The sequence below is a fragment of the Tachypleus tridentatus genome, chromosome 13 (assembly GCF_004210375.1).
Source record: "Tachypleus tridentatus isolate NWPU-2018 chromosome 13, ASM421037v1, whole genome shotgun sequence".
Classification (NCBI taxonomy): domain Eukaryota; kingdom Metazoa; phylum Arthropoda; class Merostomata; order Xiphosura; family Limulidae; genus Tachypleus; species Tachypleus tridentatus.
Genome location: NC_134837.1, coordinates 191,038,416 through 191,060,153, shown reverse-complemented (window position 1 = coordinate 191,060,153; position 21,738 = coordinate 191,038,416). Strand labels below are relative to the sequence as shown.

General features: G+C 31.7%; 1 long non-coding RNA gene across 11 annotated transcripts in view; it reads left to right on the top strand.

Moving 5' to 3' along the window:
* Positions 1-21,738, top strand: part of LOC143237208 (uncharacterized) — a 116,845-nt gene that overhangs the window by 3,750 nt on the left and 91,357 nt on the right. For 6 of the 11 annotated variants that reach the window (XR_013019922.1, XR_013019920.1, XR_013019919.1 and 3 more), the window contains 4 exons: positions 9,138-9,270; positions 10,546-10,734; positions 13,446-13,525; positions 13,786-13,898. This is a non-coding gene — a long non-coding RNA (uncharacterized LOC143237208). Of the gene's footprint in view, positions 1-8,968; positions 8,983-9,137; positions 9,271-10,545; positions 10,735-13,445; positions 13,526-13,785; positions 13,899-15,972; positions 20,651-21,738 lie in introns of those variants that run through there. The other 5 variants (XR_013019926.1, XR_013019930.1, XR_013019924.1 and 2 more) reach the window with 3 other exon arrangements.

Genomic DNA, 21,738 nt, shown 5'->3' with positions numbered 1-21,738 from the left:
TAGAAGATGATTCCAAAGAAATGTGTGATAAAGCTGGGTGATGCAATAAAACATTTTAATCGCTGTACTTACTAGCTAGCATACTTGCATTTTGTATTAATTTATACAATATCTACAATGATTAAATGATTATGACATTAATCATAGACATTTACCATGATATATTTTCATGATACTGACAAATATTTTTGATAAAATAAAATAATAATTTGAAGATTTGCAAAACAAAGATAAATATCTAGTTTTTTACAGTTACATTAACATCCGTGAAATATAGTAGTGAATGGGTCATTCTTTGAAAAAGCTTCCCTGTAATTTACACAAAACACAATATATAGAATTGAGCTAGACAAAATAATGAAAAAAATAATCACTATAATTGAGTCAATTAATTTAAAGCTCATACAGAGATCAAAATTTGGTTGATAGATGATATTATAACTTTTAATGAGTTTTTTATTCAAAACATAATATGTGCTAGAAACTTATATTTGGTGTCTTTTTTTTTGAAGAGGAATTATAAAGATATCTTGTTAAATTATTTTGGAAAGCATAAGATAGTATTACTTATTAAAATGAACTTTATCATATAAAATATAAATATCTTGTGAAATTACTTTGGAAAGCATTAGATGGTTTTACTTCCTAAAATAAACCTCATAATTTTTTATTATTAGGTGAAACTTCCAAAATTAAAATCTGAATTACAAAGTTATCAGAAGGTAATGTTCTTCACTAGCTGTGAAAGAAACCAAACCCAAGTAACCACTTACATCACAAAGAATTCTGCTGTTTAGGTGGTATGGTTTGTAAGTAACTGAAGTGTATGCTTTATTGAATAAGGTAACGTTACTAAAAAATTACCACTACAACAGTGGTTAATTTCTAATTTTCTTTTGAGTAAAAATCATCCGAATCAGTGACATTTTTTTCTGATATCACAAATCTTGATTGTGGAGTTTATATTTTCCTGTGGAAGGTAAACTGAAGTTTGAACATTTGTATAGCATGTCTTAATGGGTATTTAGTTTTTGTTTTCCTTTTCTGGCCAGAGGTACTATAATGATTTTCCATCTTGTTGTACAAATTTGATGTAAAATCTTCCAGATTCATCATATTGATTTACAGGTATTCCAGTTGAACTGGGCAATTAGTGGAATTTGCTAATTGATTAACCACCAGATTTATTATTCAGTTTCATTTACCTAATTGATATTCTCATAAGATGGCAAAAACTTAATTTATTATTCTCACATGAGATGATTTAAAAATACAAATAGAATTCTAAAGTTAAAATGAAGATATTAAGAACAAACAGCCCATTTTTTTAGCTTTGTGTTGAACAATTGATGTATATAATGGCAATATTTCTATTAATTGGAAAATTGGAGTAATCAAAAATGTTATTAGTCAGAAACCTTTATTGCAGTTAATTGATTATTTGCATGAGTTGTAGCACTAAATGATTAATGTGAACACTAAGCAGGCCCCACCATGTCAGGTGTTCTTGGAATGAGGGCTGAAAACAATTCAAAATACTGTGATACTTGACTGATGATCTAAAGCAGAATAGTCATAGAGGTTTTTTTCCTCTTTCTTTTCACCCATAATTAAGTCTAATTATTATTAATTATACTTTTTATTGAAAATGTTTAGCAACTCTTCTAATAGAAACTATTGCATAATAGGCATTATGTGCTGCCCTTCATAGTCAGTGCTCACAAACTATGCTCTTATCTTTGTAGAAGCTTTGCTACTCTCTTGCTCTAAAATGAAGGTAAGGGTTAAGCTAAGGAAGACAGTTTTGTAGAATTAAAACATATCTTTTCAGGCTAAAGTCTCCTCCTCACTTAGAAACTTCAAGTTCATTTGTAATCCTTCACTTGTCTTTTTCCTAGCTTGTGAAGTTACACAGAAAGTTCCATTCGTGATTGATTTGATAATTGACAGTTAACTGAGTTCAGAGTGAAAACTAACTGAGGAAAGTGTACTGAAGTACTTTATCTTCTTCAAATGGGATAGGTTTTTCATCAGTTACTGATGACAGAAAAGATTGCAGAAACATAACTTTAGACAATAAGGGACCATGTAGGTTGTCTTTGCACTCCCAGCTTTGAACAAAATAAAATTTAAACCCACTCTTTATTCTTTAGCAATTAACTTATTCCTCTCTTAAGTTCTTTTAAAATATCAGCCTCTATATTCTCAACAGAAACACATTCCTTAATGTAGAAAAAAATAAAACTGTGTTGTAAAAGACTTCAAGAGCACCAGCTGAAAGAAGCTTTTCAAAACTTCTATTGTGAAATTATGATGTTGTAAAAGAAAGCCAATATGGATTTGCCAAAGGGAAATCTTAATGTTTTTTATTCAGGGTGTTATTTGGGTGATAAAATTGGTAAAAATTTGGTGTGTATGCATGTTTAAAAAGCTTTTGATAAGGTTCTATAAGACAGATTAGTAAAGAAAATGACATTGTTATGGGTTAGTGAAAGATTGGTAGTTAACTAGACAAATGGGTTAGTAAGTGAGAAAAAGTGTAGAGTTGTTAATGGAATTCAGTCGATCTGAATCTTTGTTGGTTGAGACGTACCTTGGGTCTTTGGTCTATATTGTTTTTACACAAATGACATTGATAGCAATATTTTTCCATTATACCCCTGCAGTTTTAATAATTTTTAAATATATATATAAATATGCATTTTATTCATATAGTGATTATCCATAATAAATTTCTCAGAATACATTGATAAGCATTGTATTCATATGGTTGAAAACTTACCACTTGTGGGGGTTAATGGGAAAGCACCAGGTATTTAAATACTTAAAATTGGATCAGTTGATAAGTTGGAATAGTTTTAGTTAATTGTCTATAAGTGTGTAATTCAGTAATTTAGTAATGTATTTGGGTTATCATGGTTTGGATCGCATATTTAACATAAAAAGGAAAGTTTTTCTGAAGGAAGCGATCTTGTCATAGTGATAGATAAGTCTTTTAAAAATAGTGTTCTGTACAATTTTAGTCTCTTTATGTAAGAAAGGATGTTGACTTGTTGGAAAGGGTCCACAGGAGGATAATAAAACTAATCTGTGGATGGAAGAATTATGTGGAAAAAAAAAAGTGGTAAAGAGTTGGTTATATTGAGTTTATAGGATTATATGAGAGATGAATGTGATAATAAAAAATATGTTTGTGCATTTTTTTCAAAGACAAACAGATTAAGGAAAACAACTTCAAGGATCCATAGATGGTTTTATTTTTCTAACATGGTGATTGCTCTTTGTTATTAGTGGTGGGTAACATGTTATAAGCGGAATCAATGATTTCCTGAAATGAAAAGTAAGGGTGGATTTCATTTCCACTATTTCTTGAGGTGTGTGTGAGTGAGCACGGACAGAGAGTTGGAACAAATCATATGTTAAATATTAGAAGGGATATTTATGTCACTTTGTATTAGTAGGGATATTTGTCACTTTGTATTGAATCTTGATATGCAGTATAAGAAATTGCAAGTATTTTAGTATTCAATTGTAAGTAAGTTTGCATAACTTTACTTTTTTTTATTATAAAATATGTAATGATTATTAGCTACTATAAAACACTTTAAATAAATGCTTGGTATTTTTACATTATTGAAATGTTTAGCTAAAATTCAAAAAATTTAAGTTGTGTCCATCTAACAGAAAAGTGTTAATCAATTATGTTATTCCTGTGGAACACAATTTTTATTTTTGTTTTGTAGTTTCATGAAACTTAGTGAATAGAATAACAATATGTCCACATGGGTTGCAGATGTTCTCAAATGTAACTTATTTAAAAATAGGTTGAGAAAAATTCATATACTAATAAATTGTATCCAATATTTTTGTAAACAGTTTATGTATCTGTTCTAAGCCTACATACATGTACTGTAGTAATACTTCGACTGAGTTGAATAGCTTTTATGAAATTGTACCTCACTACACTAAAATGCTTCCTATTGTAAATTCTTATAAAATTGTAATATGATAGTTTTCTTCCTAATTTCAGTTACATGAAGAAATAGAGTTGAATTTCTGAAGCTTTAGATTCAGAAGTGTAAAGACTAATTATGTAATGATTGTAACACTAGGGGCATCAAAAGTTGCATTATGTATTAGTCAGTATTAGTAATTCATGTGGGGTTGAGAATTAATATCTGTGAAACATAGACTGAATAATAAATGTTATGAAAACACATTTTTCTCTAAGTAAAGGGGTATATCTCACTTCTTTTAAAGTAAGTAAATTGGTACAGAAAATTCAACACCTGGTTATCGTGATTAAGTGCAAAAAAAGTAATGTAATATTTTACGTAACTGGTTACCTAATAATACAAATAGTAGACATATCAAAATAAAAATCGTTGTTTGAATCAAAATTCATGTAAGATGTAAGTGTACACAAGTTGTTCTGAAGTTTATCACAGGGATGCTCAAACTTTTAAGCCTAATTGACTATTTACATTTTTAGGCTGAAGCTACTAAGCCCAAAAACTTCACTAACTTACTGGTACCTAATATACAGGGGACACTTGACTTACTTTTTGCACAGGAATCCAGGGGGCAGGATAATTAAAATATAGGAACTCAAAAACAATTTAAGTATCTCAAAATCAAACGCACTATTTTACAAAAGCACAGCTTTTATAACTAATTTGTATCATACCTATCTATGGTTCAACTCAAGTATGATTTCGGCCAAGTATATAATTCAAACATACCTATTATTTTTCTGATGCAGCAAGTTAACATTTGTGTGCATGTGTTTCACTTTGCAATGTAATGAACTTATTGAAAGCTTTGGATCTTAAGATGGATATTGTAATGCTTTTATTTGGAATGAATTGCTAAGACACACACATATACTTTTAGTACTTTGATGAAAATTACTGCCTCTGTGTTGAACTAAACCCATATTGATTTTAAGGTTTCTGGTTATCCTTACTCTCTTGATCTGTCTTTTTTGTATCATCTGTCAATGATTTAATGCAAACAAAAAGCACCTAAAAATAAACAGCATCAGGTAACTGTTACCACAAAATATCTCCTTGACACTTATGGTATATAACATCCAAGCTTCCATTTATTTGAACTTTTTAATTTAAAAAAATATAGCACAAATGTAAAGTTTGTAATGGGTTAATCAAAACACTGATATGACCAGGGTCAGATAAAAACAGTTTATTAAATATAGCATCAGAAATCTAAAGAAAAAAACAACTAGCACGCAAGTTTTATCACTTACAAAAAAACAAAGGAAAATCCATGCCAGAGCATTAATAAATCATTAATAAATCATTAATAAATGATACAGCACAAATCTCAGTGTTTTGACAGAAGATGAGCTAGTGCTTTAATGTAAACAAAATTTATAGTTGAACCAAATGTCAGAATGAATAATAAATAAACATTGTAGAAAATTGTAGCAAACTAAAAGTAGAATTTATTATTTCACAAGTTTTACCAGTTTCTATTTCATGATAAGAAAAAGAATGAAAACCAAAGATTTACATCTCAATACACAACATTTTAAAGTATTAAACCCTAGCTTTATAACCTGGAACATGGGTTCAAACTTGGTTTTGTCTCAGTTTCAGGTAACAAAATTAAATTCTTTAGAGTAGTGTATTGAGTTCATGTAGTTCAGGTAGAACTGTATGTTTAGTCTTTCAGTCATTTTATGTAGTTTTTTGTTGTACCTATACAATAAAGGAAAATAAGAAGATAAATGTAGTGATTTATGAGGAAATGGAAATTATTTTCATGAATATTTAAATTATAGCATTTGATGACTAAAGTTTTTAAACCAAACTTTTCCAGAGTGTTTGGTTGGTATGGGAGGACTTATAAAATGGCCTGTTCATTTGCCCAATATAACCCTATTTAGATGTTCATCTCTGGAGCTGTTTGAAAACAGAAGTCTACCATAACAAACCAAAAGACTTGAAAGACTGAAACATCAGATTCATGATACTATCTTAACCATCCATACTGCTGTATTGAAAAATGTTTTCTTAAGACTTGAATGCAGAATTAGAAAAATTATAGCAAATGATGGAAGACATGTAGAAGTCCATTAATTATTAAAACTTACAAGCCTACTACTTCAGTTTTTGATCTCTCCAATAACAAAGTTTTTCAACTTTAATATTGATTTATTCATTTTCAGGCACCCTGTGCAATAATTATTTTACTTCATGTACCAGTAGATTTTATACAAACAATAAAATATGTGTATGGATTTTTCTAATGCACAGTACAAAACTACTGGCACAAGTCTACTCAAGTGATTAATACAGTTTAAAAATGGTCTCAAGCACCTTACACTTATCCAACAATTAATTACCCCCAGAAATATTCATTAAACTGCAAGAAATTATCTCTAGTCATATTCAGTAATGTCTCAAATAAGCAATTTTTTAATTATCATTTCACCAATTCCATTTAATGTAGCTAGTTTATAGGTGGCAGAGCAGTTCTGAGGGGCCTGAGGTATAAAGGCTACAAATAAATATGCTGATGATCTATATATCTAGCATTGGTATTGGGAAGAAGGAGTAAAAGAGCTATTGTGCTTCATGTTAACAGAGTTTTATAGGTATGCTTCCTAGCCTTCCATCTTGCTGTTATTTGAGTCTGACATACATAGCAATGTTGTAGCAGATATGATCTTATTTGTAAACACATACATCACACTAAATATTTACATAATTACCTTGCCACATCACTTAGCTAATTGAAATTCTACCTGTTACTGTGTTTCTTACTTAATCTTTATCCCAAATTTCAGTGTATGCCTAAAGATTAGGGTGGTGGCTTTAACTCTATACCCTTAATCCTTCTGTCTCCCCTACCTGTGTGGGTTACAATTAAAAGTGATAACTAATAAGAAAATACTTGTAATTTGATTCTTTTTCAACTTAGTATTTTTTCATATCATTTTTCATAATTAAAAGTTGCTTTGGAAGGGCTAAGTGTTTTTATGAACTGCTTTTGCATTTATTCCTGGAATGAACAAAGTTTCTTTGGTATTTAATTTGGTGATGTAAAACTGTCAAGGTGATGATATTGATGTGTGTGTGTTTGTTTTTGGCCCATTACTGACTGTTGAGATCTTAGGGCTCTACCAGATCTGTCATCAACATACTGGAAGCAAATGAAGTCTAGGCCATGGTACCAAAGTACTTTCACAGTTATTACATTATTTTGAAATAAGTGTTGAATGACAGTGCTAAAAGTGATGCCATCTTTCACATTCTGAAACCATCTATCTATAAATATGTCACTCGCAGCCTTTATATGTATTATATATATATATATATATATTCGTAATTTATTTGTCTCTAATATTGGAAATCAGCTAAGTTGCCCAGATTTCTGGGTGAATGTAATGTTCAATATTGATCATTTGATATATTGAAAGCAGAGAAGGCTGAATACTGAACATACATGTAATTTTGGGAGTTGCTAATAGCTGTATATAGATCTATACTGTAAATATGAAAATAAAGAAATACTAATTGCAGTTTGTTTTCTTTTATAGAAAATCAAAATAATAGTTATTTTATGACAAAACTTTGATTTTATTTTTAAAAGGTTTACTCAAACCAGATGTTTTCAAAGATATATGAACTTGTTAGGACTGATCTGAGTTGAAAATTCTGAGTAAGTGATTTAGGCACTGCCGAGGGTTTCTAAGTGGTTGTGTAATTATGGTGTATAAATATATTGCCACAGAATCAAAATATTTGCAACTATTTAGATTCAAATATCACACACAGCTTCAGGTTACTGATAAAACAATTCTGTTTTGGAGGGAGAGGAAAAGGCCTCCTCATTGAGGGGCTCCTAAATCTATTCTTGCCTAACAGAATGAATGTACATAGTTATGTGTATGGATGTGTGTGTGCATGTCTAATATATATATATAATGTTGTTGTTTTTTTGAGGAATGAAGATGAAACATAAAAACATTTATATAAAAGAAAGAGAATGTAGGAAAAAGTAACACTCACCACAGCTTCTGTTTGTATACTGTATAAACCAGGGAATGAACTCACCACAGCTTCTGTTTGTATACTGTATAAACTAGGGAATGAACTCACCACAGCTTTGTTTGTATACTGTATAAACCAGGGAATGAACTCACCACAGCTTTGTTTGTATACTGTATAAACCAGGGAATGAACTCACCACAGCTTCTGTTTGTATACTGTATAAACCAGGGAATGAACTCACCACAGCTTTGTTTGTATACTGTATAAACCAGGGAATGAACTCACCACAGCTTCTGTTTGTATACTGTATAAACCAGGGAATGAACTCACCACAGCTTCTGTTTGTATACTGTATAAACCAGGGAATGAACTCACCACAGCTTTGTTTGTATACTGTATAAACCAGGGAATGAACTCACCACAGCTTCTGTTTGTATACTGTATAAACCAGGGAATGAACTCACCACAGCTTCTGTTTGTATACTGTATAAACCAGGGAATGAACTCACCACAGCTTTGTTTGTATACTGTATAAACCAGGGAATGAACTCACCACAGCTTCTGTTTGTATACTGTATAAACCAGGGAATGAACTTAATTTCCATCACATGTTTAGAGGTTTTTATATCAGCAGTACACTTGAGTTGTATGTTTTGTTGTTAACTTTACAACAGATTGTTAGAAGAGGGTAAGTATATGGGTAATTATCTGAACACTAAACACATTAGGTATATATATATGTGTGTGTGTGTGTGTGTATGCATGCAGTTATGTTAAGTAAAAAACCAAAGAACATAACACCAGAAGCATTGATCAGCAATTATAAACCCATATATAATTAATTTGTAAATACTTTTGGAAAAATGTATTAGACTAAAATAAGATATATTCTAAAGCTTATTTTCCATAAAAGGTGACTGTCATGAATATTGTTTTTTACTGCTTTATAGATCCAAACTGCCATGAATATTGTTCTTTTGTACTGCTTTATAGATCCAAACTGCCATGAATATTGTTCTTTTGTACTGCTTTATGGATCCAAACTGCCATGAATATTGTTTTTTTGTATTGCTTTATAGATCCAAACTGACATGAATATTTTATTTTGCTTCTTTGTAGATCCAAACTGCCATGATACTTGTGACAACACAAACTAGACATCTTTGTCTTCTGTATATGAATACCTCTAGTAAAAATTGCCTTGCCCTTGGACCATATTTTGACATGGAGGAAACATAAAAGAAGAATACATGTAAGATAAGCCACAGTAAGATAAACAATATCACTATCAATATTTGCTTTTGTAAATGTAAGATAAGCCACAGTAAGATTAACAATATCACTATCAATATTTGCTTTTGTAAATGTAAGATAAGCCACAGTAAGATAAACAATATCACTATCAATATTTGCTTTTGTAAGCTTCGGTTTATACTTTTATCAAGGGTTACAACTGCTAGTGAGACTAAATTTTAACTGAATGAAGATGTAGGAGATAGAATAAGATATATTTAAATGGTAAAATATTACAGTTAATCAAGTGTGTGTATTATGGAAGATGCAAAGTTTCAAACTGTAGTTTCAGGTATATATGGTTCAAAGATCCATATTGTAGGTTGTTGCCTGTTACTGTGGTGTTCATTGTAAGCACATAAAACATGTCCATCATTGGTCTTTTATTAGTGTTTAGGCTGACCTTTTGAACTTTTTGAACTTTTAATAGATTAACATTTTATTCTAGATTTTCTACTAAATTTTTGTCAATGTTGAGGTGATTCATGCATTTGATAAAAATCCAAGTTTCTCATTTTTCACATAAACCTCTTGCAAGGCATTGGTGGTCACACCTATAACACAATTACAGAGGTTAGTTAACAGTTATGTAAGTTACTGGACCACACACTACCTTTTAAAATATGTCACAAGAAACTATTTACAGAATTTTAATGATACATCAATTCTTAATTGTAAATGCTTATTTAACCTTTCAGCATTATAAAAAGTTTAAAAATGTGTAAAATATAGTAAATACAGGCTTGTATATCCATGTTTACTTGGTTGGTTACCAGATGTATATCCATGTTTTGATTTTTAGGGTTTTGTATAGTTTACCCTGTGTCAAAAAAAAAAACAAAGTAAGTTAACAACCTAATTGGCCTGACATGGTGAGGAGGTTAGAGTGCTTGATTCATAACATGTTGGTTTTAGGTTTGAATTCCTGTCCCACTGACCATACTCACCCTTCCAGCCATAGGAGTGTTATAATGTTGTGTTATTGATAGGTAAAAGGGTAGTTCAAGAGTTGGCCTTCACTCTAGTCTTTCACTACTAAATTAGGGATGGTATGGTGTGCATAAAAATATGCACAGATATTTTTTGTGTAGCTCAACACAATATTCTGAAGTAATAACAGCCTAATAAAAAAAACATTAAATGTTTAACTTATAAATAAATGATCTTGTTTTCTGTGATTTTTTTCTTTGTCTTTTTGGTATGCTTATTGTTATTTATCTATCATTTTTAACAGCGATAAGAATGTGTGATACAACATGTCTGTGTCACTGATAAAATACATTTCAACATCCACATTGAAAATAAGAAGCAGTAACATAGACGAGACAGGCAAATAAACCAAGGAACATACTACAAAGTAAAAATGGTGAAAGCCTTTTCTGATAGAAATGGCATCTTGAGATTCAGAAGATAAGAAAAAATGGTAATACAGATTGTGCTCATGCAGAACTTAGCTATGAATATTAAATAGTTTTTTTATTGATTTGAACATTAAAAATAAGTTTTAATATATTCAGCTGAAATTATTTTACACCATTGAGTGGTTCTTAAGTTTCCATTTCTCAGAGAGCTAGAAAATAGTGTGATAGCCTACAATATTAGATGTGAAAGAAATAACTTCTGCAGAAAAAATTACTCACTTGTACTTTAATCCCAGAATTGAAAACATAATAAAGCAAGTTGCTTAAATAAACTGTAAATGATGGATCTTAGGTGACTAAATTGTATCACATGAATAATTATATATATTTCTAAAACCTGTTGTAACTCTTTAGTCATTTTGCTTAACTAAGTTTCTCCTACACATTACCATTTCTGGAATAAACAAATTACTGACAACCATTATGACTGTGTGAATGCAATTTTTATCAACTGTTTGAAAGATTACATAGATTCAAACTGTATGAGTTATAGAATAACAGCACAATTTTTTCTGTTAGTTTCTGTATCTAGTTAAGTAATTAGTTAAAGTTTTGAACTCATTTATTTTCTTTCTTTGTGCTGACCATTTAGTACATTAGTTAAATACCATCTGTGATTTATTGCAAAAATCTGATTAATAATTAATCAAAAATAATATAGACATAATTTCTCAGTGATGAAGGTAAAACCCACTTGTAGAGAAATATATATGTAAAAACAGCTGGTTTGGGATAAGAATTTTTTTTATGTATAGGAGCGAACAATGTTTCGATCTTCTTTGTTCCTCTACATAAAAAAAAAATTCTCAACCCAAACCAGCCATTTTTACATGTATAGATATAATTTCTACTGTTCAAATTTATGTTAAGCATTTATGTAAAGTTGAAACCAAACTTACTTCAGTTTAACATAAAGATAGCTTAAGTACTGTTTAAATGGATCATGTATAAATACTTGCAACAACACTTGTAGAATATTTGTTTTTGAGGGTATCAGAACAGATGTAGGTTTTAATATGATAAAACTGTCTACTGTTGAATGTTCTGAGATGTTAAATGATTAAATCTAATTCTACACACAACTGTAAAACCAGATAGCTAATATATTTCAAAACATTAATGCTAACAACACAAATGATGTATTTTAATGTGGTAAAACATGTTTTGTTTTACATACATGGATTTTGATAATTCACCAAATGTAATGAGAGAAAATAGCAGTAAGGTTTGGTTTGAACTTTGCACAAAGCTTCATGAGGGGTATCTGTGCTAGCCGTCCCTAATTTAGCAGTGTAAGACTAGAGGGAAGCCAGCTAGTCATCACCACCCACTGCCAACTCTTGGGGTACTCTTTTGCCATTAAATAGTGAGATTGCTTGTCACATTATAATGCCCCCACGGCTGAAAGGGCGAGCATGTTTAGTAGGACAGGGATTCAAACCCAAGACCCTCAGATTATGAGTCGAGTGCCATAACCACCTGGCTATGCTTGGCCAGCAGTAAGGAAAGTGATAGTAGGTAGTTGTTTAAGAAAGTGTTACAGTTTCTACTGAACAATATTTCTAACATCTCTCAAGTAACAGCCATGGCCACATAATAATGTGAACATGCTCTGTAGTTACAGTTGTATTATATAGATAAAATCTCCAGCTTGTATTGCTAAGAGTGGTTGTGTTGTTGTTTTGCAGTAATTAATAGCATAAACCTTTACTTCTAACTTTCAAAAAGCATAGAATGTATAATTCTTCATAGAAGAGTTCTTGATAAGTGGATACCTTTCCAGCTTCTTACTGTCAGAACTTGATTTCAGCTGTTCAGGAGTTCCAAAAATTACATTTGTAAAATAAGTTCTGTCATTACACTTTTACTTTTTTATAGAGTTAAAACATTTTTTAGGCATGTGACCACCTTTATTGTAACTCCAGCTGTCACATAATTAACCTAAATCATAGGTATTGGAATCAGTTGCCTCATTCCCCAGTTGGATAGCAGTAAGTGGTGAAGTCCAGTGTTCTATTCTCTGTAATGGATATGGCAGATAGCCCAATGTGGCTTTTCTATAAAACAAACAAACAACATGGAATCTGTTTAGCTTATTGAAATACATCTACAAAGAAGTACATGTAATGCATTTGGTTTGTCAGTCATGAACATTTTTGTTTACCTGTTTACACACTAGAGGACTTTAGCACCATTCAAATCACAGGCTCTAATTGTGAAGTCCAACCTAACCATGTTTATGAGTGCACTTTCTTTAAGTGTTAATCACTGACATTTGCACAATTAATATTGAATAATTTTCAACTGTATTACATAAAACTTAAAATTTTATAAATATTACAAAAAAAATTCAGTCAACAAATATTTGTTTTTGTTTGTGATATGCAGGCCTATCATATTTTTTCTATCTGCTTTATTGGAAAAAAAATGGTAACATTTTTCTGTTATCTTGGTTACATGCAGCTATAGTTGAAACACATGGTTTGGAAAACCATTGAAATTGTCCTTTTTGTTTTTTATTTGTTCTCTATAGTAGATAATTCCTATTCTGCTTTAGTGGATATCGCAGTAATGTAGCATCCATATTAAAAGAACTAGGAACTATAATACCCAACATCTGACCAGTGATGTAAGAGAACAAAGGTCATAAGTTAATGCTATCGTCTGGACGTAGAAACCGAATCTTATTTTGTTTTAATTGTTACTATTTCAGAAGAGATTCATCTCAAGAGATGAAAAGCTGCTGAGCTATTTACTGATCTAAAAGAAGTCATTATACACTTGTATATACCAGTAAGTTTCTTCTCATTATGTCTAGATAAAGGGTATTTTCACTTTCCTTTAAACAGGTCTAATTTGTTTGTTTCTCATGCACCACAAAACTCAGTCAAGGTATTAAAACCCAAATTATTCTCTTTATTTCTTGATTGAGGCTGATTTTGTTAGTGGGTCTAATTGTCTGATACTTGAAGATAAACTTTCCTCATAATAGTCTCTGAATTGATTTCATGTCACAATGAAAAGCAGATTAATGTAGTATAAATGTTTTACAGGACACAACCTTCCAGATGTCTTTAACTGGAATGTAAATGTTATATATTACCAGAAGATTTCTAACTTCTCAGTTTTTGACAACATCATCATAGGAACTGATGAGATAAGCAAGGTGAGTTAAACCTTGATTAACTTGGTTTTTATTTACCAAATACAACACTCCTTTATTAGAAATCATATGAACATTGGTGATTGTAACCCTCAATTTAGAGAAATGTTTTTAACAACTTACTATCATTATTTTGTTTGTTTGTTTGTTTAGAATTAAGCACAAAGCTACACAATGGACTATATATGCTCACCATGGGTATTGAAACCCTGTTTCTTGCAGTATGAGTTTGCAGACACACCACTATGTCACTAGGGGGCTGCTACTATTAAGGTCTGCATATTGTATCATATACGAAGTACTTTTATGGTTTTTGTGTGTTTCAAAACTCATGGTTATGGTGCTTGACCTGTAACCTAATGGTGACAGGTTCGATTTCCTGTCACACCAAACATGCTTGCCATTTCAACCATACGGACGTTGTAATGTAAAAGTCAATCCCACTATTCGTTGGTAAAACAGTTGACAGTGGGTGTTGATGAGTAGCTGCCTTACATTGCTAAATTAGGAGCAGCCAGCTTTGGATGAAAAATCAAAACAAACGAACCAAAACCCATTGTAATAAAACTGTTTAAGAAAGGAAGAGTGAAAACTTATTTTCTATGTAAAATATGTATGGAACCCAAGCGGTAACTATTGGAACATGTTACACTATTAATTAAATTTTTGTTTACATTTTATTGCATAACATATATATCAATAAAGACCATGTAATCAACAAAATTATAACAATTTTGTGCATGAAAAATTGAGAAAAATATATTTGAAAAGCCAGTGAGGTTAATACCAATTAGTTATTCGAGGGATAGCGAACCAGCTGTTCGTAACTGATATAAAATTTAATGTGGTGTTTGTTTTTCACAGATTCATATATCTTTCCACTAAGCCTTTATGTTTAGATGTTTGTTAATAAGGCCTTAGGAATTGTATTAATGGATTTACTAAGCTATTTTACCGGAAGTGTACATATTTAATAATAACTTTAAATAAATAAAGTAACTATGTACTACGTAAACGACTAATAATTATTGCTCAGGTGTACATTTTATGTAATATACTTTGGTTCTTGTAATACCAAATGACCCGTTTTATTTTAGTAATTATCTTTATTTCCGATAGATGTCACTTTAATATATTACCTCATTTTCAAAACGCTTTAGAATAAATAATTCAAATGAGGTTGAAAAACAGTATTTACATAATTCTGCTAAGGTTTTTTCTCACTTTTTGACATATTATACTCGACAAAAACCATTTTGCTTTTAAAAACAAAACTTTATAACATTACAGTACAAGTACAAAATCCCATGCTCTACGCTATGTTGTTGTTTTCTTTGTGCAAAGCCTCATAATGGGCTGTCTGACCTCTGTACACCGCGGGAAATCAAACCCTGGATTTAGCATTGTAAGTTCGTAAACTCACCCTCAACAAACGTCGTCCAATGTGGAAACAGGCAAGAGGAGTCTATTAAAGTCATATCTCTTCTCATAATGCTTTACTTTGGTATTACTGTGAGTATCATTATGAATGTTTACTCTCACAGCTCAGGAGAGCCCGGCATGGCCTGGTGGTTAAGGCATTCGACGCGTAATCTGAGGGTCGCGGGTTCGAATCCCCATCACACCGAACGTGCTCGCTCCTTCAGCCGTGGGGTCGTTATAAAATTACGACCAATTCCACTATTCGTTGGTGAAAGAGTACCCCAAGAGTTGACGGTGGGTGGTGATGGTTAGTTGCCTTCCCTCTACTCTTACACTGCTAAATTAGGGACGGCTAGCGCAGATAGCCCTCGTGTAGCTTTGCGCAAAATTCAAACTAAACCAAACCACATTGTACAGTACAAAGATTTTGCCATTAAAATGAAATAGTTTTATTTTAAAAAAACTTTAAAATTTTGTTCAATCTGTTGGGTAATTTAATCTCACGTTCATGCCACTTTTATTCGGGAAATATTCCTATAATTCCACATTTAATAACTTCATAATAACTATTGTCTTTACTGCCTAACAATGTAACTTGCTTATAGTAATTTTAAATACCAATTTAATTAATTTATATATTTCGTTTTATACCAAGGTATTAGTTACGAATAGCTGACCGGAGGGAAGGTCAAGTTTGGGCCGCGATGTGATACTTTAGACGCTCCACACATATCAGCTGTGACAATCATTTCAGTTGTGTATGGTCAAGTGGTTACCCTCTCTTTGATCTGCAGTTTTAAATTAAAGATATATTTAAGCCATTAAATTATGTCTCTTCTCTTCTATCAGATTATATAATTGTTTTGTGAAACTGTTTATTTGGAAAATATCTGTAAACAACAGAAAAAAATGTTATTTATGTAATCAATTGGAGATTGAATATTTTGTAGTGACATATGATAGTTCCTCCTGCAGTGACATATGACAGTTCTTCCTGCAGTGACATATGACAGTTCTTCCTGCAGGGACATATGACAGTTCTTCCTTACGATTCGTAATAATTCACTAATAAAGCGTTTATTCACTTTTTAGCTCTTTTTATCCAACGTTCCCGGTTATTACCTAAAGAAATGGCCTTTTTTATGCAGAAATGATAAGAACTTCGCTTTTTATCCAACAATATGTCTAATGGTCATACTTGCTGTAAGATAAATGACTTAAGAACGTAAATAGTAAAGAAAATAAATGAAATCATGAACGTATTGTGTAGTTCACCCCTCTTAAAAGTCTGCGTTGGTACTTGGTCGTTACAGACCTGTGAGGGTCAGGTGCATTTGACATAGTTTTTCCTCCTGCGCAAGTCGTTTATTTCTGAGTTGTTATTTTATTTACTATATGAGGATTAGAGCTAATTAGATGCACTTTCTCTAATCATGACAAGGCTATGTTCATGTAGGTAAGTAAGGTAATATTAGATGCCTCACTTGGTTGGTCTATTTTTTGCTTGTGTTGCGGACATACCACTGTGCCACTGGGGGATAGTTGGTATAAAGTTCTATAATTCACAAACAGTTCAGTGGTATTATACTATTTTACATATATTTAAAATTAGGTTGAGATCATTTATATAAATGTTCTACAATGTTTTTAAAATAACTTAAAATTATGTTAGATTTACATGTCTAGTAATTACGTAAGCTGCATTTATTTCTTGTGTGTGTATATATATATTCACGGAAGAGAGGTGCTTAGTTCGCACAATAAATTATTTTTTTCACCAATTTTTCGCAAAGTAATTTCGTATACTATCTAGGAGTCTGCGTGTTACTGTTTCTATGTTTGAATATTTGTGCATTAAATCGGAGGAAGTTGTCTTTGGAACTTTATAATCGGTTCTAAGTAATGAGTTTTGTACTGTGCTTAGTTTGCGATGTACTAATTTTGGTGTTACGTTTACCCATGCTGGGGCTGTAGAGTGTGTGTGTGTATGTTTTCATATATCAAAGCCACATCAGGCTATCTGCTGAGTCCGCCGAGGGGAATCGATGAGTTGCAGAGTCGGTTACTGGTCGTATACATGTTTTGTATATTTTTAGTATGTTGTGTCGGCTATTACTCCAATGTTTTTACCAGTTAGACTCCTGCCATAGTTTGTTCTTTTTCAGATTTTGGCTGTAATATTAAAGTGGTTTATCCATGTGAGTTTCGAGTCATAAGTCAGTCATAAGAATTGGGCGGCGGTAGCAGTTTGAAGGGATGTTACGTTCTTGTATAGTTTTGATTATTCTTTTTTTTATATTAGGTTAATTTTGTGAAAATCACTAGTTGGTTGTTTTGGTATTTTAATTCTCTATGTTTCACATTATTTACTTATTCTGTTTAATTGGGGCTGTAGTTTTGTAGCTGCTATAGATGGTATGGGTGCACTTTTTCAGATTGCAATGTCCTCATGGAACTGTGAGGAATATCCGTGATTTTGGTCTTTCAGAGGCATATTGTTAACCTATGTGACGAACAGAATAAGATTAAGTAACCCTCCCTGTCTTTGGAGTAAATAATTTGGACAATGTTCCCTCAACATTTATTCTACATTTTCAGTTTTCCAAAGAGATTGAGAGCCAGAGAATAATTCTACGTGGTAGCTCCATATCTGTCATTCGGAATCTGCGACCGTCGCGCAATTTAGTGTCGAATGCCTTCTCTATATCGAAACGTGCAACAATGAATTTTTTTTTATTATTATTGAAATGTCTAACTAAGTGACCAGTTGTTTTTCAGAATTTACTGAACTCATTTTGTACTTTGGTTAATTTTGATGTTATCTCCATGAACGTGGAGGGTCTATTACTAATTATATATTTAAATAATTTTGCCTATACAGCTGGTCAGGCTGATTGGACAGTAACTATTCGGTTTATTGACTGGCTTTCCAACTTTATGAAGTATAAATACATTTAGCTTACAAGAAATTCTGAAATGTATATCATTCCCAATCCCCCTTCTGAAATGTACATCATACCCAATCCCACTTATGAAATAAAGTGAATAAAAACCAATCAATTTGTATAATGTTTTACAGGTTTAACTACTTGTCTGTTCTATAACAAAGTGAATCTTGTTTGTCGGTAGATACGACAACAATTGATGAATGTTTATTGTGACACCACAACGGCAGCATACTTCTTTATGAAATGCACAAACATTTTACTTATGTCGTTTCCACTTAAGTTAAAAGTCCGTTCCGTCTTCTGTCGGGGAAAAACAAACAAACCCTAAATTACAAAGTTTTCATTGACACTGAAAACGTAACTTTACAAGATCACTGAACCTGAGTGCGTTGATTCCGTATCGTTTTAGGCCTACTATCATAGGGACTTGAAGGTGCGAAGAAACAAGACACAAACATTAGCTTTATATGTTAGATTATTTAAGCTCTAGTAAATCATCAAGTTTGTGTTAACAAAGTAGCTAATTAATTAATGTTTCTAAATACGTTAATAAATAATCATGAATATATGTTTTTTCTTCATATATCAGCCGTTGTACTTAACTGTTGTAATTTACATTGTCTTCATTCAACCAGTTTTGTTTTGAAAGAGTCGTTTATAATGTTGTTAATATATGATGTCTTTGATTGTGAAGGTTTTTTATTCACAGTATAAAATGTCTAAACTGGTATTACAAGTATTAAATTTTCTGCACGCTTTGTTAATCTGCTCTGAAACACATTGTCTATACCCTTATGTCACGTTTCCATTAGCAGGACCACTGATCAAATGGACACCAAATATAAGTGTGCGAGCTTCTATTTTTCAATTGACTGTTTCCTCATTACCCTCGCCACAACTAGAAAGTTATCTATCCTAAATAATTAAAATAAATAAATAAAACTATTCTTTTCTGCTCATGTTTGGCGTCTGTATTTAATGTAATATGAAGTGTTAGGTTTTAACTTTCGTTACGTTCTATTTAAAGCTTCTACTAACAACCGAAGCTACACATCAGGCCTCGCCATCTTCAACCAGTTTCTTTTTTGTGAACGTTAAAGGTACAGTGACGATCATATCAGTTTGAGCGTGAAAACATGGAACAAAGAAGCAAATTGTGACAATAAACCATCATAATGAAGTTCATACTATTGCTATAAAGCGTTGAACAATTTTTTTCTGGTTATTGAAATTAGTGCCAAATTATGTTTGAGGACTATCTGCTCTAGCCGTACCTAATTTTGAAATGAAAGACTAGAGAGAGAAAAAAAACCAGTTACTGAGCACCACCCACAACCAAATTTTGAGCTACTCTAATTTAATAATGTCATTTGACGGTAACTCTTTTGAAGAATAAGATTGAAATGTGAACTGAAAGGCAAACGCTCGATGTGTAAAAAAAAAAAAAAACAACAGAAAAAAACATTCGTTCACATTGTACATGAATCCTTTTGTCTCTTTGAACATCATTACAGTCCGTGGAAGAAAATATCGTTTAGGATCTGATTGAGTTATTCTAGCTCTAATTTCTAACTTCACATAAAATGAATCAAAGTTTTAGTGATATTGACAACTAAATTAAGAGTCTGTGTTCATTAACGACTTCCAAGGATTTTAGATTTGGAAACAGGTGTGAGAGTTCCACATATAGCTCATGTTCATGCTCTTCTTTAGGTAAAGATGAGCTGATCCAGAAACGTGTGTCTCTCGGTGGGACAGCAGTAAGTCTATATCGAATTGCAACACTAAGTCCTCTGGTGAGACAGCGGTAAATCTTCAGATTTACAACGTCAAAATCAGGGGTTCGATTCCCCTCAGTGGACACGGCAGATAGCCCAGTGTGGCTTTGCTCTAAGAAAACACACACATGCAACACTAAAATACGGGGTTGTGGCCTGATGTACCTTTTCTCTGACATCAACGATGAAGACTAAATCTTATCTTTCTGTGGTATTACTTACAATTCTTTCAGTAGCTCCCACACCCAGCAGCAGAGCGGTATGTCTGCGGACTTATAATGCTAGAAATCGGGTTTCGATACTCGTGGTGGGCACAGCACAGATAGTCCTTAACGTAGCTTTGCACTTAATGACAATAACCAATAGCGTGAAATGTCTAATCTTCATTTACACAAAGAAGAGATATGACTGCTTGATTCACAGTGTGACCACAAATAACCGTTAGATATTCTTCGTACAATCTTTTAACACATTAGAATATAGGGACACTAGTTAATATTTTTTTATATTCTTTGTCAGATTTGAGACTAATTTCAGCATAAAAAGTTGGATAGTGGAGACTAATTTAACAATTTATGTTTGACTAATATATATATATATATTATAACTTTAGTTAATGCACGGCCGAAGACTTTTGACGGCTGAAGCAAAACGAAAGAAATCCGTTTTATCTCGCGTTTATTATTATTTATTGATTCCCAGCGACTTGGAAACTTGTTTGGGATAATACTGTATGAGGTCATGACGAGAAGTAATAGAAACAAGCCATATGGAAGTAGCTAATATTTGATAACAGTTACTAACAGTAGGAGTGTTATCTGTGTGATAAACGCTAGGAACAAACTCGTGGATAAGAATAAGAACACGTGCTTATGGGTGAGTCAGACGCACGTGCATCACAACAGCTGTTATCGTCAGGATCATTTCCTTTGGATGGACGTTGTACAATTAATTAATTATACTTAAAGTGATATCATAAAAGAATAACAATAAATTCACCAAGCGGGTGTGTATGTGTGCATGCGAATATGTTTTTAGTTTTTAACTTGCTCTTTGTAGTTGTCATACGTTTTTCTCTTATTTGTTTCAACTCATATATTTTGTGGTTGTGTAATTAAATGTTGCTATTGCGAATTTATTCTGCCCAAATATACTTTCACTGTTATTATCAGTGCTTTGAAAATAGCTTTTAAGCTGAATATATATATTTAGCCTTGAATATTACCTTTGTTTCTGAAAAACGAAAATAATTACTATATTATTGTATTTACTTTAACACAAGGTAAATAGTTACTTCGTATTTCACAAAAGTAACAATAGATGGCGAAAGTTTAGCATTTCTGGTTTAAATTAAACGAATCGGACGTAATAAATTTCAGAACTTGTTAAATGCTCAAAAAAAGAAATAATACTCTTAAAACTAAATAAACAATATTGTAAGTATGCTACACATTTGATTTTTCTACAGCTAATATAGTTTGGCACAGATATTTAATAATAACGAATAACAGTTAAACTGTATTGCGACAACACACACACACACACACACACATATATATATAGCACTATGCATAAGCAGTTTAGAAAACTTTTCTTATGCACTCAGTAAAAGGAAATAAAACAGAAAAATTATATTATCTATCAAATTATACAAGTTTAATAAAACCAGGAGAGCTGTATTTTTCAAGATATTAA